Here is an 18,136-nt window from a genome sequence, read left to right as displayed (position 1 = left end):
GTGGTGTGTGTGTTTATTGTGGGGTCACAGTATAGAGTAGTTGATTAATTATTAAGATTGGGTGTTATTAAGGGAAATGAAACTCGTGACAACCCGGATCCCCGACCCCGGATTTGGGGGTGTTACAACAACCAACGAGATTAATATATGCCATTCAGGATCACTTTTTATTGTGCCCGTAAATCTGCAAATCACTTAACAAACACGTTAAAAAGCACTATTCGATACCAATTATAAGGTCCCGTAAGAGGGCTATTTTAAGCTAGAAGGGGGGTTGAATAGCTTAATTACCAATTTAAATTTTTTTATGGTGTTTTAAAATAATTTATCCCTTTTTAAAACTTTACCGAGCGGTTTTGCAGTTTATATGTGCAGAAAATAAAGTGTAAGGAAAGAAAATACCACACGGTGATTTTATCCTGGTCGCGATGGCGCAACCTCTAATAGATTCGCTCACCCCTACGTCCAGTCCCCGAGCTCCTCTCCCGGACTTAGGATTTTCCTTTATAATAACTCGCTCCTTTAATAGGTGGAAAAGCCTTTACACCCTTACAAGTATTTGTCTTGGTGCGTAACACAAGGGTCACCACCTCAAAATAAATGTAATACCTAAACAACTTATCTTAGATAATAACTCCCCGCTAGTTCTTCAAAGTTGATGTAGAACCTTTGTGTGGACTTGGCTTCCTTAGCTTTTGTCGATCTTGGATCAAAGTGATCCGATCTTAGGTCATTCCTCTTCCTCACGGTACGAAGACTACTAACTCCTCATTAGTACATCTAGGACTTGGGTCTTAGAACGAGAATCACCACACGTCACTTCACCTTACTACAAAACTAATAAGACAATCCACGAAACAAATCAATTATAGAAAAGATGGTTTGAACTAGTATGTTACTATACTAGTGATGAGTGGATTTTATATCTGCTTGGAACGCTTCATTACAAGCTTAAGTTGGTGTTTTGGACTCCAGTTGTTGGTATTTTTGATGTGTTTTTGTGTTTTTCCATATCAGGCATTAGTTGGAGGATGAATGGAGTTTTTATTAAATATATGATGAAAAGAGTCAAGAATCTGGATTCAAGTCCATTCCCAAATTGTAGAGGATCTCGAGAGCTTCGCATGGACTATTTGATCATCGAATTCTGATAAGCGGAACTCAACTTACAAGCAAAAGAAGAAATTGGAGCAAAAAATATAGAAGCACGGTGCGCCCATGCTGGAATGCGGGGCGGCCGCGCCAGAAGGGCAGAAACAGCGCGCGCCCGCGCTGGGAAGCGGGCGGCCGCACGGGTCGTGATTAGCCGAATCCTGTTTTGACTTGATTTTTGAGCGATTTGAAGTCTTGCTGATCCTGAAGCCTATATATACCTATAATAAGACGTTTTTAACAACAAGGAGCGAGGGGAGAGCAATAAGAAGACCTAGAGAACACGAGAAGGCTACGGAGAAGAAGACTTTAATTTTCTTTAATATAGCTTATACTTGGATGCTCATTTTCGATTTGTTCTTGAACCCTAGTACTCCTATATTGTTTATTATCATGCTTTCATTGGAACCCATGGTGATGATGAGTTCGATTATGAACTAATCGTTATCGGGAGATTCTAGCGGATTTACTTATGGATTTCCATAGTTAATTTATTTCAATACCATGGTATGTGGTGATTGATTGATAACCTAGTATTGGTTGTGCTTATTCATCTTATGTGCGTAGCTAACATATAAGATAGCGTGTTAATCTCTATTGAAGTGAAGGTGAATATAGAGATTTAGAACTTGCCATGCTAGCATAGGTTCATGTGTTATTGTTATGCATGATTCGTACGTAATTTTAACCATCTTACTTGCCCTATGTAATCACGATAGATTACTTGCGCATTAAACCTTTATGCTATCAAATTCTATAGACATATAGGGTCTCACATAATTGGTGTCTATTCAACTTCTATCTCTTTTGTGGATGCTTGGTAGTACGGTATTCGTACAACAAAAGTTGGGGTTTACTAGTTTCGTAATATCTGATTATTGTCATCACCATTACATGCTATGGTTAAGAACAAAAAGGATATTGAAAGAAGTATTTAATGAAGTTAGGATCCCATGTTTGTCATATATATTAATTCAACCATTCTTGTTCTCTTAGTTATAATTGTTAGTTTAATTCTTAGTTATAAACAATCTCAACTTGTTATTTATCTTAGCATTGGATAATAACCATATCATTGTTGCATAGGAGCATATTCTTGAATTAACCAAAGAGTCTCTGTGGGAACGAATTTGATCTAATTTTTATCCAGCAGCATGAATGAAAGCCTTAATGGATTTTTCTCAACCCAAGATCAATGACATTCAATCTAGCATTGCCTGGCCAACTATTATAGCTAATACCTTTGAGATCAAGCCTGTCATAATTCAAATGGTGTAAAATTCAATCCAGTTTGGGGGTTCTCTAACGGAAGATCCCAATATGCACATTAGGGATTTCATTGAGATCTGCGATACCTTCAAGTTCAACGGTGTTTCTGAAGAAGCTGTGAAGCTGAGACTGTTCCCATTCTCTCTAAGGGACAAGGCTAAGAGCTGGTTACACTCTCTACCAACTGGTTCAATTACTACTTGGGAAGATCTTGCTTAAAAGTTACTCACTAAATTCTTCCCTATGGAAAAGATAGCTGCAATCAGGAATGCTCTTACTCAATTTGCGCAGCAATCAGGAGAATCTTTATACGAAGCTTGGAAGCCCTACAAGGAGATTCTTAGGAAGTGTCCTCATCATGGAATGCTTGATTGGATGATCATCAATTTTTTTATAATGGTTTGGGAGCACAGTCCAGACCCATGCTCGATGCAGTACCAGGTGGAGCCTTATGGACTAAGAGCTATGATGAAGCTTATGATTTAATTGAACTGATGGCTGCTAAAGAATATCAGTATCCAACCCAGAGATTGCCACAGAGCAAGGTTGAAGGAATTCTTGAAGTGGATACAACTACGGCTATTACTGCTCAACTAAAGGCGTTGTCTATGAAGATCGATTCTCTGGCTAACTATAGTGTTAAGCAGATAACCAGTGTTTGTGAGCTGTGTGCAGGTCATCATGCGATAGAGCAATGGGCTATATCTAGTGATTGAGCTCAATTTGTGAGCAACTTTCAGAGATCGCAGCAGCCAGTTCCTGCCACTTCTCATCCTGACAACTGGAATCATCCTAACGTCAGTTGGAGCAACGATCAGAATGCGATGCAACAACCATTCCAGTAGTTTGGGAACAAGCAATTTAATTCTCCTGGTTTTCAGTAACAATTTGCACCAAGACAACAACTCCAACTTCAATAACAAACTCATGATTCAGGTTAATCTTTGAATGAAAAATCTGAATTGGAGGTGTTGAGGTTTATGTGCAAAAACCTGGCTCTTATATACCAAAGCCAGGCTATTTCTATCAAGACTCTGGAGAACCAAATAGGGAAAATTATTAATGCCTTGTTGAATCGACCACCCGGAACGCTTCCTAGTGCTACAGAAGCCAATCCAGGAAAGAGGGAATTTGAAGAACAGGTGAACGCCATCACCTTGAGGTCTGGAAAGGTCGCAAGCCCCAAAATTCAGCAAGACGAAGACCCTAAAAATTCTCAAGTTTCAGAAAAAGCAGTTGTGGCTGAAGAAGAAGTGTAGATGGAAGCAGAAGTCGAATCAAGGAAGAAAATTATGGAACACACTCCTCTTGAGGGTACTACAGGGGAGAAACAGGTTTATCCTCCACCTGCCTTTTCCTAAGAGGCTGCAGAAGCAGAAATTGGACAAGCAATTTGCTAAGTTTCTGGAGGTGTTCAAGAAACTTAACATCAACATACCTTTTGATGAAGCTCTTGACTAGATACCTAGCTATGCAAAGTTTATGAAAGGTATTCTCTCTCAGAAATTGAAGCTCGATGACATAGAGACCGTTGCTCTAACGGAGGAATGCAGTGATGTGCTGTAACAGAAGTTGCCTCCGAAGTTTAAAGATCCTGGAAGCTTCACTATTCCTTGCACCATCGGAAACTTATCATTCGACAAGTGTTTATGTGATTTGGGAGCAAGCATCAATCTGATGCCTTTGTCTATCTTCAAGAAGCTTGGTCTACCTCATCCGAAGCCGACATAAATCTCATTGCAGTTGGCCGATCGTTCTATTACATATCCATGAGGCATTGTGGAAGATGTGTTGGTCAAGGTGGACAAACTTATCTTTCCTGCTGAGTTTTTAATTCTTCACTTTGAGGAGGATAAGAAGATTCCCATTATCTTGGAGAGACCATTTTAGCTACTGGCCGAACTATGATCGATGTGCAAAAAAGAGAGCTTACGATGAAGGTTCATGATCAAAAGGTCACTTTTAATGTGTTCAAGGCAATAAAGTTACCCACAGCTAAAGAGGAGTGCTTTAAAGTAGAGTGGGTCGACTATGTCATGAATTCAGAGCCTGAGCAACTGAAAAAGTTAGATACCTTAGAGAGATCCTTAATATGGGAATCAGTTATTGAAGATAAAGAAGGAGCAGAGAAATTGCAGATTTTGAATGCACCTCCGTGGAAGAGGAAGTTGGATATGCCATTCGATTCTCTTGGGTTAGCAGAGCTGAAAATTTCTCAGGAGCATCTCGAGCCGTCTATTGAAGATGTTTCCACACCTTGAGATTAACCCACTACAAGATCAATTGAGTCATGCATTCTTAGATGAACTCGATGATAAGGGCTAGGGATATATTTTTGATGATGTAGAGGGTTGTCGAACAGATCTTCCTTTGCCTACAGAGGGTTATTCTCATGCATAGCAGGCAGTTGATAGGACTGGTGTTAGTGATGAGTAGTACAGGCGAGTGACTAGGCATATGGAGGCCATTCACGATATTCACCATCATTTTGCTGCAGTTTTGACACAGGCTTTGGGAACTATTTTCCGAGCCACTGGTGTCGAGGTTAATTGACCACCTGATCCTCCACCCGAGGAGGGTGATCTTTTCGACGACTAGGTATGCCTGAAATCCTTATTATTACCTTCAATGAGGACATTGAAAATTTTAAGTTTGGGGGTGATAATGTAAGGAGTAGTTGTGTTTGTCTATATAGTTCATTTAGATTCATAATTGCATATAGTTGTATTTCATTCGTAGTGTTGCATGATTGTTCATATAGGACATATTTATTTGTTTTTAAGGTGATTTTATATAGTTGCATTTGCATGCATTTTTAGCATGATCCTTTAAGATGAATTATGCAATTTGATAAGTTGATATTGATTTGAGTGTGGGGATGACGAATATAGGGATGTTAAAGTCCTAATGAATTGATTTGCATGCCAGAAACAAATATTTTCACAAAGTCTTATAGGGTTGCTTTTGATCTAGATCATGATCATACTTGTTTGTTGTTGAGATTTAATCACTTGGTTAAATTTAGAATTTGTGATATTCTCTTAATGACATAAAGCCACTGATTTTTTTATCTAGAGAAAAACTTGGATTTCATTGCTAGTTGTGAATAAGGCTAGGCGTCAAATGGCTAGTAGTCGTCTCATAGTTTTATGAGTAGTCTAGGGTTGAATGAGATGGAGCGAAACGCACTCATTCAGAAATTGTTGTAAAAAAGAGAAAAAAGAGAAAAAAAGAAAAAAAGAAAAAAAGGGTATGTGTTTATGTATAATTGATCAAGAGTGAGCTCCTTAATACTCGAGTTATTAAGTTCTTAGGGGACTTTATGCCTAGTGACCTAAGGCTTTTTATAGTCTGGGATCCGCTAACCTAATGCTCGCTACATGGGTATTATTGTATAAGTCTTTTGGGACCTCATTCATTGCACGATCAAATAAGCATATTTGTTATGTGTTCAATAATAGTGTGAATCCTTGTATAACTCTAGTAGGATGAAGGTGTTATGAGTCATTATGCGTTTATTGTCTATTCTATTTATAAACTTGTGATTGTTTCGATGATAGATAAGTTATGGTTATTGATTTAGTGTCGAGAGTATATCTATTAAGCATCCACACACGCACGTTTCTGGATTATGAGTTGGTTTGTGAGATTTTCTTCGAGCTCTGTTATAAGTCATTATATTCTTAAAGGAATTAGCTTGTTGGTTGGTTATGGTTATTCTGAGGGGAACGATTGCATTATCATTTAGTTGCATTCACGTAGTTGCATTCATGCATTAGGTTTGTTTTATAGTTTTGAGTCTGTTTATGCTTGAGGACAAACATCGATTCAAGTTTGGGGGTGTGATGAGTGGATTTTATATCTACTTGGAATGCTTCATTACATGCTTAAGTTGGTGTCTTGGACTCAAGTTGTTGGTATTTTTTATGTGCTTTTGTCTTTTTGCATCTCAGGCATTAGTTGGAGGATGAATGGAGTTCTTATTGAATATATGATGAAAAGAGTCAAGAATATGAAATCAAGTCCATTCCTAAATTGTAGAGGATCACGAGAGCTTCGCATGGACTATTTGATCATCGAATTCTGATAAGCGGAACTCAACTTACAAGCAAAAGAAGAAATTGGAGCAAAAAATCCAAAAGCACGGCGCGCCCGCACTGGAATGCGGGGCGGCTGCGCCAGAGAGCAGAAACAGCGTGCGCCCGCGCTGGAAAGCGGGCGGCCGTGTGGGTCGTGATCAGCAGAATCCTATTTTGACTTGATTTTTGAGAGATTTGAAGCCCTGCTAATCCTGAAGCCTATATATACCTATAATAAGACGTTTTTAACAACAAGAAGTGAGGGGAGAGCAATAAGAAGACCTAGAGAGCACGAGAAGGCTACGGAGAAGAAGACTTTTATTTTCTTTAATATAGCTGATACTTGGATGCTCATTTCCGATTTGTTCTTGAACCCTAGTACTCCTATAATGTTTATTATCATGCTTTCATATGAACCCATGGTGATGATGAGTTCGATTATGAACTAATCGTTATCGTGAAATTCTAGCGGATTTACTTATAGATTTCCATAGTTAATTTGTTTCAATACCTTGGTGTGTGGTGATTGATTGATAACCTAGTATTGGTTGTCCTTATTCGTCTTATGTGCGTAGCTAACATATAAGATAGCGTGTTAATCTCTATTGAATTGAAAGTGAATATAGAGATTTAGAACTTGCCATGCTAGCATAAAATCATGTGTTATTGTTATGCATGATTCATAGGTAATTTTAACCATCTTAGTTGCCCCATGTAATCACGATAGATAACTTGCGCATTAAACCTTTATGCTGTAAAATTCTATAGACATATTGGGTCTCACTATAATTGGTGTCTATTCAGCTTCTATCTCTTTTGTGGATGCTTGGTAGTAGGGTATTCGTACAACGAAAGTTGGCGTTTACTAGTTTCGTAATATCTTATTAGTGTCATCACCATTACATGCTAAGGTTAAAAATAAAAAAAGATATTGAATGAAGTATTGAATGAAGTTAGGATCCCATGTTTGTCATATATATTAATTCAATCAGTCTTGATCTTTTAGTTATAATTGTTAGTTTAATTCTTAGTTATAAACAATCTTAACTTGTTATTTGTCTTAGCATTGGATAATAACCATATCATTGTTGCATAGGAGCATATTCTTAAATTAACCAAAGAGTCTCTGTCAGAATGAATTTGATCTAATTTTTATCCAGCAGCATGAATGAAAGCCTTAATGGATTTTTCTCAACCCAAGATCAATGACATTCAATCTAGCATTGCCAGGCCAACTATTACAGCTAATACCTTTGAGATCAAGCCTGGCATAATTCAGATGGTGTAAAATTCAATCCAGTTTGGGGATTCTCCAACGGAAGATCCCAATATGCACATTAGGGATTTCATTGAGATCTGTGACACCTTCAAGTTCAACGGTGTTTCTGAAGAAGCTGTGAAGCTGAGACTGTTCCCATTCTCTCTAAGGGACAAGGCTAAGAGCTGGTTACACTCTCTACCAACTGGTTCAATTACTACTTGGTAAGATCTTGCTTAAAAGTTACTCACTAAATTCTTCCCTATGGAAAAGATAGCTGCAATCAGGAATGCTCTTACTCAATTTGCGCAGCAATCAGGAGAATCTATATACGAAGCTTGGGAGCGCTACAAGGAGATGCTTAGGAAGTGTCCTCATCATGGAATGCTTGATTGGATGATCATCTATTTTTTTATAATGGTTTGGGAGTATAGTCCAGACCCATGCTCGATGCAGTACCAGGTGGAGCCTTATGGACTAAGAGCTACGATGAAGCTTATGATCTAATTGAACTGATGGCTGCTAAGGAATATCAGTATCCAGCCCAGAGATTGCCACAGAGGAAGGTTGAAGGAATTCTTGAAGTGGATACAACTATGGCTATCACTGCTCAACTAAAGGCGTTGTCTATGAAGATCGATTCTCTGGCTAACTATGGTGTTAAGCAGATAACCAGTGTTTTTGAGCTGTGTGCAGGTCCGCATGCGACAGAGTAATGCGCTATATCTAGTGATTCAGCTCATTTTGTGAGCAACTTTCAGAGATCGCATCATCCAGTTCCTGCCACTTCTCATCCTGACTATTAGAATCATCCTAACGTCAATTGGAGCAACGATCAGAATGCGATGCAACAACCATTCCAGCAGTTTGGGAACAAGCAATTTAATTCTCCTGGCTTTCAGCAACAATTTGCACCAAGACAACAACTCCAACTTCAACAACAAACTCATGATGCAGGTTAATCTTCGAATGAAAAATCTGAATTGGAGGTGTTGAGGCTTATGTGCAAAAACCAGGCTCTTATATGCCAAAGACAGGCTGTTTTTATCAAGACTCTGGAGAACCAAATAGGGAAAATTACTAACGCCTTGTTGAATTGACCACCAGGAATGCTTCCTAGTGCTTGAGAAGCCAATCCAGGAAAGAGGGAATTTGAAGAACAGGTGAACGCCGTCACCTTGAGGTCTGGAAAGGTCGCAAGCCCCCAAATTCAGCAAGAGGAAGACCCTAAAAATTCTCAAGTTTCAGAAAAAGCAGTTGTGACTAAATAAGAAGTGTAGAAGGAAGAAGAAGTCGAATCAAGGAAGAAAATTGTGGAACACACTCCTCCTGAGGGTACTACAGGGTAGAAATAGGTCTATCCTCCACCTGCGTTTTCCTATGAGGCTGCAGAAGCAGAAATTGGACAAGCAATTTGCTAAGTTTCTGGAGGTGTTCAAGAAACTTCACATCAACATACCTTTTGATGAATCTCTTGAACAGATGCCTAGCTATGCAAAGTTTATGAAAGGTATTCTCTCTCAGAAATTGAACCTCGATGACGTAGAGACCGTTGCTCTAACGGAGGAATGCAGTAATGTGCTGCAACAGAAGTTGCCTCCGAAGCTTAAAGATCCTGGAAGCTTCACTATTCCTTGCACCATCGGAAACTTATCGTTCGACAAGTGTTTATGTGATTTGGGAGCTAGCATCTGTTATGGATAAAAAACTAAGGTTATTATTTTCTGTATTTATTACTAAGATTCGGGAGCTCAAGGCCTTTAATGGCTGCTCTCGTGTTTCGTAGCTTAATTCTGCCTTTATGAGATGCCTACGCATCTCTGTAAATTAGAGAATCAAGCCAAAAAACATAGTTCTGATTTGTGGGGCAAGACCCCTTATATAGATGTTGAGAGTCCTTGAATTGGACTTGGTATAGGAGACTTGGTGGGCAAGTCTCATAATTAGAATGGACTTTGGAGTCCTAGATAGTAGGAAACTGATTCCTTATCCTTTTAGGTCCCCTTGAGGCCAATCTACAAGGATTTATATCCCCACTAGGACTTATCTTAATAGCTGTTTTCCTCCTTTATTTATTAATTATGAAATTAATAAATAATCAGGGTTTTCGGGCCTTCTTTGTTCCATCAGGCATGATCTGGTCCATCAGGCCTGATCAATGTGTTGACCTTCTTGGTCTGTATGTCATACATCTTCTTATTTGGCCTAGCAACCCACACCTTGCAATATTTAATTATACAATCAGGATTTATTTATCCCTATCATTTGCCCCCCAGCTTTTGGGAAACATTGATTAGGTTTCGCAGAAGTTAAGTCTATTCATTCCCTTACAGAGTTTCGTTTTTGCGTAAAATGTTGAGCGACCTACACATTTACAACGATTTTTCCTTTAATTCTGGAATTATCTTAATTTCCAGGAATTTTCCCCTAATTTTCTGGATTTTTCCCTTAATTTCTGGGGTTTTCCCTAATTTTCTGGGATTTATCCTTAATTTCTGGATTTTTCCCTAATTTTCTGGGATTTATCCTTAATTTCTGGATTTTTCCCTAATTTTCTGGGATTTATCCTTAATTTCTGGATTTTTTTTAATTTTCTGGGATTTATCCTTAATTTCTGGATTTTCCCCTAATTTTCTGGGATTTATCCTTAATTTCTGGATTTTCCCCTAATTTTCTAGGATTTATCCTTAATTTCTGGATGTTTCCCTAATTTTCTGGGCTTTATCCTTAATTTATGGATTTTTCCCTAATTTTCTGCCTTAAAATCGATCAGGATGTATAAAAAATCGATCAGGATTCCTGACCGATTTCGATCAGGATCCTGATCGAACTAGCTCAGGAAGTAACATTCTGGTCGACGGGATCTTCGATCAGGATCTATGCGGAATCGATCAGGATTCCTGATCGATTTCGATTAGGACTCTGATCGAACTGGCCTTCAAAGTGACACTCTAGTCGACTGAAACATGGGCATAATCGACCAGAATTCCTGATCGATTTCAATCATGATTCTGATCGAACTAGGTGGCTTTCTACTGTTCTGATCGAATGAAATATCGATCTGGATCCTCTTCTGTGTCGATCAGGACTCTAATCGATCTTAGTGGTTTTCTTCCTTCTTGCTCGAATGAGATATCGATCAGGATCCTTTTTGGGGTCGATCAGGACTCTGATCGAACTTAGGGGATTTCTTTCCTTCTGTTCGAATGAGGTATCGATCCCGATCCTGTTTGGCGTCGATCAGGACTCTGATCGAACTTAATAGGTTTCTTCCCTCTTGATCGATTGAAGTATCGATTAGGATTTTCTTCTTTGTCGATTAGGACTCTGATCGAACCATTTTAAAATTCTGGTCGATTTTCGACCCTTCATTTTCCACAGGAGTTTCTAGATTATTCCTGATATTTCTGGTAGATGGGCTTTTAGGTTGGGCCTGGCTAAATGCGCCTAGAAACGCCTCGTATTCCGAGATTTTCACCTATATAAGTGTAGTGTGAAGTGAGAATCCTCACTTCACTTCATATTTCTCATTTTCTCTCACAAATCTCTCTAGAGTTCTCCCTTTGAGAAGGCAATTTCCGGCGACCTCAGCCACCGCAGCTCCACCTTTCTCAGGTTTTTCTGGGTTTCAAGCCTTCAATCGAAGCATATCAATGGCGGATCGTGACTTGGCTCGTTTGCAGAAGATGAATGTCTCTAAGAGAGGTACAAACATTCAAATTCAATCTCCATATACTTCCCTACTTGATATGATTAACTCGAGAGGTAACGAATATCCCTCTCTATCTGAGTTAGATTCGTATAACCATGGTAACACCTTTCATGGGTTAGATGGTAGGATAGAGTCCATGAACACCCTGTACAGACTTCCACCCCACCTTAGGATCACTCCAGCCGCCCCTGGGGATAGGACTTGTAATTGGGAGGGGATACTTTGTTTATCTATCGAGGAGCCCTGACCGCGGGTCTTAGGTTCCCATTCCATGAATTTATTCCTCGCTTACTTGCCGATGTACAAATCAACCCTTGTCAACTCCCTCCTAACGCTTGGAGGAACATTATCTGTTTTATGGTCCTTTGTCTTAGAAACAATTTTCCTCTTTCCGTAGCTGTCTTTAGGAAAGTTTTCCAATTCTATAATAGCTCCATGAGTCAACCAGGTTGGGTTTTAATTCGTCAACGGCCCAAAATCCTTCATATCTTTGATAGTAATTCCATAGTTGAGAACAACCCCAAATGGAGGGACGAGTTTGTGAGGCTGACCTGGGCTGGGGGTGATTGGGCCACACTCTTCCGTAGGCCCTTTTGCAAAGTGTCAGATGGGAGTCCAGGTAGCATCAGATTATCTGATGAGGAGGAGGTGGCCTACCAAGCCTTAATTTCAGATGATGGGAAAACAGACACCTGGACCCTCTTAGAGGAGTTTTCCTTGAAGAAAGTTGGTCTCTCTCAGGCCAGTGATAAGGGTAAATTTATAACTGATAACCATTTTTCCTTCCCTTTAATTATAACGTTTTATCTATCCTGTAATTTAATATTCTTTCTATCTTTCTTTTTCAGCTTGCGAGGCCATCAATAATGTCAACAGGCCCAAGGAAGGGGAGTCAGGCCGCCAGAAGAGGGCCAAGCTAAACAGGGACCCCAGGAGCAAACCTGATGGTCCTTCTTTTCTTAAGCCCCACATCCCGGTGGTCGAGCTGGGGGACGATGTGGATCCTCCACTTAAGGCACATTCCTTCAGGCCTAACTGGGGCTTCAGGAGGAGCGATACGGTGGTTGGATCTACCAAACATGCTAAGGATTGGTCGTACCATTCCATCACTCCCCATGACTTTACTGACATTGTTACGGGGAGTGATATCGAGACTATTGAGCTTCTGGGTTCTCAAGCCCAAGCTGCGGTAACTTTCTTTTTTCTCTTTTTCTTTGAATCCCAACTTTTTCGTATTTCAATGAACTTGTGCTAACTCATATATATTTCTTTGCAGAGTAATACCTACTTCCAGGCGGCCCTCCATCAGGCTAGGTCCTGGAAGGGTAACTCAGATGAGTTTGAGAAGGAGATGAAGAAATAGGAGGAGAGAGCCAAGGTCCTGGAGAAGAAGCTGGACACGAAGAAAGAGGAGCTGGCTAAGGCTTATTCCGAGCTGGTGAAACTTAGGAGAGATAAGGATAAGCTCATTGATGACTACTTGGATTCTGACAAGTTTAAGAATCTCATGGAGATTCATGATGAGGGTCTTTATTCCCTACAGTTTACTCAGGGATGGGATGCGGCCGTAAAGGCGGTTTCTGAGAAGCACCCGGGCTTAGTCGACCCTAAGGACTTTATAAGTCCCGAGCAGGCTGAGTCGGAGGACAGCATAGATGCCCTCTTCAACTCCCCTCAGCCAAATGATCGCATCTTGGATCCTAACACTGCTTCTCCTCCCGCTTCTCCTGTGAAGGATGCTGAAGGCGCTGATAAGGAGCAAGAGAATGAAGGCTCCCGCATGGAGGAGTAGTTTTTCTATTCTGTAATTTTATCCTTAACTTATGTCTGGACTTTTGTTTGTATTAAAACTTATTACCCTCCGGGGTTATTTTATATGCTACTTTCCTTATTCGCATCTCTCTCCTTTATTTTCCCGATACTTTAATATTCAAACTTGGCCTAATGGGCCACACAAGTATTATCACAACTCAAACATCCATAGGTTGAAATAATTTCGAACTCTTCAATTTCAAGTCTGGTTTTCCAAAGCCTTACATAATATGGGTTCGACCCTAGAAAATAAAAATCCTACACAAACAAAGCTTCAAGGTGCTTTTAAACCTACTTGTCAAAATGAGAAGTGAGAATCGTACTTCGACTATCTTACACGTAGTAAACCTTCAGGTTTTGTGCGTGCCAGGTTCTCGGGACTTCAAAACCATCCATAGTCTCCAGCTTGTAGGTTCCTCTACCCTGAACGCTCTTGACTTTGTACGGCCCTTCCCAATTTGGGGCAAGTTTCCCTTTCTGTCCTACCCCAGAAGCTTCTATCTTCCTCAAGACTAGGTCACCTTGTTTAAAGAACCTTTCTTTAACCCTTAAGTTGTAGTAGAATAAAGCCTTCTTCTGATACTCTACTATCTTTGCATGTGCTTCATCTCGCACATCATCGATTAAGTCTAGAGCCAACCTTTGTCCTTCCTCATTTTCCTCAGCATTGAAAGCCTGAATCCTTTGAGAGGAATGTGATATCTCCACTGGAACTACTGCTTCTGCCCCATACACCAACATGAAGGGAGTTGCTCCTGTCATGACACTACAAGTAGTCCTATAGGCCCACAATATGGGAAGTATCTCATCCACCCAATTATTTCTTGACTTCTCGATCCTCTTCTTTAGTCCATCCAGGATTATTTGATTTGCTACTTCTGCTTGCCCATTGGCTTGTGGGTGAGCCACGGAGGTGAACCGTAACTCAATTTCATTTTCTTCACAATACTTCTTGAATTCCTCATTGTTAAACTGCATTCCATTGTCGGTGACTAGGACACGGGGAATTCCATATCGGTACATAATGTTTTCCCACAGGAATTGTGCAACTTGTTTAGTTGTGATTTTGGCCAAGGGTTTGGCTTCAATCCACTTAGTGAAATAATCAATGGCTACAATCAGGAACTTCCTTTGTGTTGTGGCCATAGGGAAAGGCCCTAGAATATCCATCCCCCACATAGCAAAGGGAATAGGCAAGTTGATAGATGTCAGCATCTCGGGAGGTTGTCTAACAACAGGTGCATGCTTCTGACAGCGGTCGCACTTCTTCACATATTCTTTGGCATCAGCCATCATTTCCGGCCAATAAAAGCCTAGACGAGTTATCTTATGAGCCAAGGCCCTGCCCCCCAAGTGTTGTCCACAAATACCTTCATGCACTTCTTCAAGAGCCAAGCGTGCCTCATCGGGCCTGAGACACCTCAAGTAGGAAACCACAAAATATCTTTTATAAAGAATCCCATCTATCAAAGAGTACCTTAGTGCTCGAACAGTTAACTTCCGTGCTTCAGTTGCATCACTTGGCAACCAACCGGTTTGAATGTGAGCCTTGATAGGATCAATCCATGACGTCCCCAGGCCTATGGGAGCCACAAGCTTAACATCTATGCTTCGCGCTTCAAAACACGAAAGTACACACTTCCCGAACTTTTTTCTATCTCAGATGAAGTAAACTTTGATAGCGTATCTGCCTTAGCATTTTCTTCCCTTGGAATGTGTTCAACATGGCATTCATTAAATTGGGTCATCACAGCCCTTACTAGGCGGACATACTTAGCCATCGTATCATCCCTTGCCTTAAATTCTCCCTTTACCTGGGATATGATCAGCTTCGAGTCTCCACGGACCTTTAAGTTTTTGACTCTAAGTGTCCAGCTAGACCAAGGCCAGCAATCAGGGCTTCATACTCTGCCTCATTGTTTGTGGTTGGGAAGTCTAGCTTCATAGCATACTCAATTAAGAATCCATCAGGGCTTTGCAAAACCAACCCTGCTCCACTAGAATTTGTTTTTGATGCTCCATCAAAATAGAGAACCCAATATTCTTTCTCCTTATCATCCTTCTCTCTGTCCCCATTATCGACTCCCTTGTCTTGAGGTATGGTATCTTCCTGCCCCCCAACTTCTTGGTTGGGTATGGTACATTCCACCACGAAGTCAGCTAGTGCCTGGGCTTTTATGGCCGTACGTGGCTTATACTTGAGATCGAACTCTCCCACCTTTATTGCCCACTTAATCAATCTCCCACTTGCCTTGGGACTGTGAATGATGTTTCTCAGTGGCTGATTCCTTAGCACCTCAATCTGATGAGCCTGAAAGTAAGGACGCAGTTTTCTCAAAGCCATTACCAAGGCTAGAGCAAATTTCTCAATAGTTGAATAATTCAATTCAGCACCATGCAGAATTTTGCTGACATAATATACGGGTTTCTGGACTTTTAGCTCCTCCTTAACCAACACCGCGCTCAAGGCGCTCTCTGAAATGGCCAAGTATAAGAATAAAACTTTATTCAAAGATGGTTTGGCCAACAACGGGGCCTGAGCCATATACTTCTTTAACTCTTCGAATGCCTTCTGGCTTTCCTCATTCAATACAAAGTCTTTGATATTCTTTAGTGACTTGAAGAATGACAAGCACTTGTCTCCTGACTTGGAGATGAATCGTCCTAGCGCAACGACCCTTCCTGTGAGCTTCTGAACATGCTTGTTAGTTTTTGGTGGTTCCATGTCCAGGATTGCCTTTATTTTATCGGGGTTAGCCTCAATTCCTCTCTTTGAGACCATTAATCCCAAGAATTTTCCAGATCCTACTCCGAAAGCGCACTTCGTAGGATTCAACATCATCTTGTGGTACCTCAGGATCTCAAAAGCTTCCCTCAAATGGGTTATATGATCAGTCTTTACTAGACTCTTGACTAACATGTCATCAACATAGACTTCCATAGTCTTACCAATAAGATCCTTAAAAATTTAATTTACCAACCTTTGATAGGTGGCTCCCGCATTCTTAAGACCAAACGCCATAACAAGATAACAATAAACACCAAAGTCAGTGATAAATGATACCTTTAGAATGTCATCCTTGTGCATCTTAATATGATTATATCCACTAAATCCATCCATGAAACTCAGCATCTCATTCCCAGCAGTGGCATCAACCAAAGTATCAATCCTTGGCAATGGAAAACAGTCTTTAGGGCATGCATCATTCAGATCAGTGAAGTCTATACACATCCTCCACTTTCCATTAGCCTTCTTCACCATTACAGGGTTTGCTAACCACTCCGGAAATTGAATCTCCTCAATGAAACCAGCCTCTAGGAGCTTCTCTACTTCCTGTTTTATAGCCTCTTGTCTTTCCGGGGCAAAATTTCTTTTCTTTTGTTTCACTGTCTTCCGGCTTGGATCCACATTTAGCTTATGAGTAATCAACTCCGGGTCTATGCCTGGCATATCAGCTGCTGACCATGCAAATACATCACTATTTTCTTGCAAAAATTTCACCAACTTCCCTCTAAGGGGCTCCTCTAGTGTGGCTCCAATGAAAGTCATCCTCTCAGGATTCTCGGGGTCTAAAGGAACCGAAACCAAGTCTTCTGTTGGCTTTCCTCTCTTCTCGTCATTTTCTCGGACATCCATATCTTCAATAGGAAGAACCTGCCCCCCGACTCCATCTGCCCTCAAAGAGGCCACATAACAACTTCTAGCCATTTTATGATCTCCTTTCTCTTCTCCAATCCCGTTTCGGGTGGGAAACTTCATAACTGAATGGTAGGAAGAGGGGACTGCCTTAAAGGCATGTATCCCTGTTCTCCCCATGATAGCATTATAAGTTGAACTAGCCTTTACTACCACAAAATCCAACATCTGCGTTGCTTGTCTTGGTTCCGTACCTATGGTGGTTGGCAGTTTGATTATTCCTTCCACAGGACATTCTACTCCAGCAAATCCATATATCGGCATGTCGGTTGGTGTCAACTGGGAATCGTTATACCCCATCCTTAGAAAGGCGTCGTGGAGCAATATATCCACTGAAGCACCATTATCCACAAGAACCCTCTTAACCGGGCTATTTCCTATTATTGGTGTTATGACCAATGGGTCGTCATGAGGAAACTTTACGCCCTCTAGGTCAGAATCATCAAAACCCAATGTTACTTCTGTCCTGGCCCTCTTCGGGGCTTCTCCAACAATATGCATAACCTCTCTAGTATATGTCTTTCTTGAATTTTTGGACAATCCAGCAGCAGTCGGACCTCCAAAGATCGTGTTTATCACAGGTCCTCGAGGGCGTCGTGGTCCTCCAAAAATTGCATTTATAACCGGCCCTCTAGGTTGGGGATTCCGCCCCTGATCGTCTTGGTCCCTCCTACGATCTTCAAAATTCTTCCTTCCACTATTATTTCTGTCCCCTCCATCTCCAATATACTTGTTCAATCTTCATTTTCGAATCAAAAACTCAATTTCATCTTTCAATTGCCTACACTCATCGGTGTCATGGCCAACATCCTTGTGAAACCTGTAATACTTGCTCTTATCTAGCTTGGCGGGATCAGCCTTCAAGGGCTTAGGCCAGCGAATATCTCTATCTTTCTCAATCTCCATCAAAATTTGACTTCTAGGAGCATTCAGCTTAGCGTATTCAGTGAACTTTTGCCCAGGTCCTCCCTTCTTGGGGGTTGAATTAGGGTTTTGTTCGGTTCTAGGATATTTGTCCTTTGCAATATATTCTAGAACAGTTTTCCGCTTCTTGCCTCCAGTGGGCTCATTACTTATTACGGTCTTCCTCATACTTTCTTCAACCTTGATATACTTCTCTGCCCTCTCTTGGAGCTGCAACATGCTTTCAGGGGGAC

The 18,136-nt window shown here is 40.7% G+C and overlaps 2 non-coding genes across 2 annotated transcripts; both read right to left on the bottom strand.

The window, feature by feature from the left end:
* Window positions 1-2,679: 2,679 nt before the first annotated feature.
* Window positions 2,680-2,786, bottom strand: LOC141681216 (small nucleolar RNA R71). Its single transcript, XR_012558658.1, has one exon. It is a non-coding gene; the product is annotated as a small nucleolar RNA R71 (small nucleolar RNA).
* A 5,251-nt stretch (window positions 2,787-8,037) lies between these two features.
* On the bottom strand, window positions 8,038-8,144 carry LOC141682315 (small nucleolar RNA R71). The gene has a single exon (XR_012559716.1). It is a non-coding gene; the product is annotated as a small nucleolar RNA R71 (small nucleolar RNA).
* Window positions 8,145-18,136: the final 9,992 nt, after the last annotated feature.

This window comes from Apium graveolens, chromosome 8 (assembly GCF_009905375.1).
Source record: "Apium graveolens cultivar Ventura chromosome 8, ASM990537v1, whole genome shotgun sequence".
Classification (NCBI taxonomy): Eukaryota; Viridiplantae; Streptophyta; class Magnoliopsida; order Apiales; family Apiaceae; genus Apium; species Apium graveolens.
Note: the sequence above shows the minus strand (reverse complement) of the source record. Positions and strands in the feature narration are given on the sequence as shown.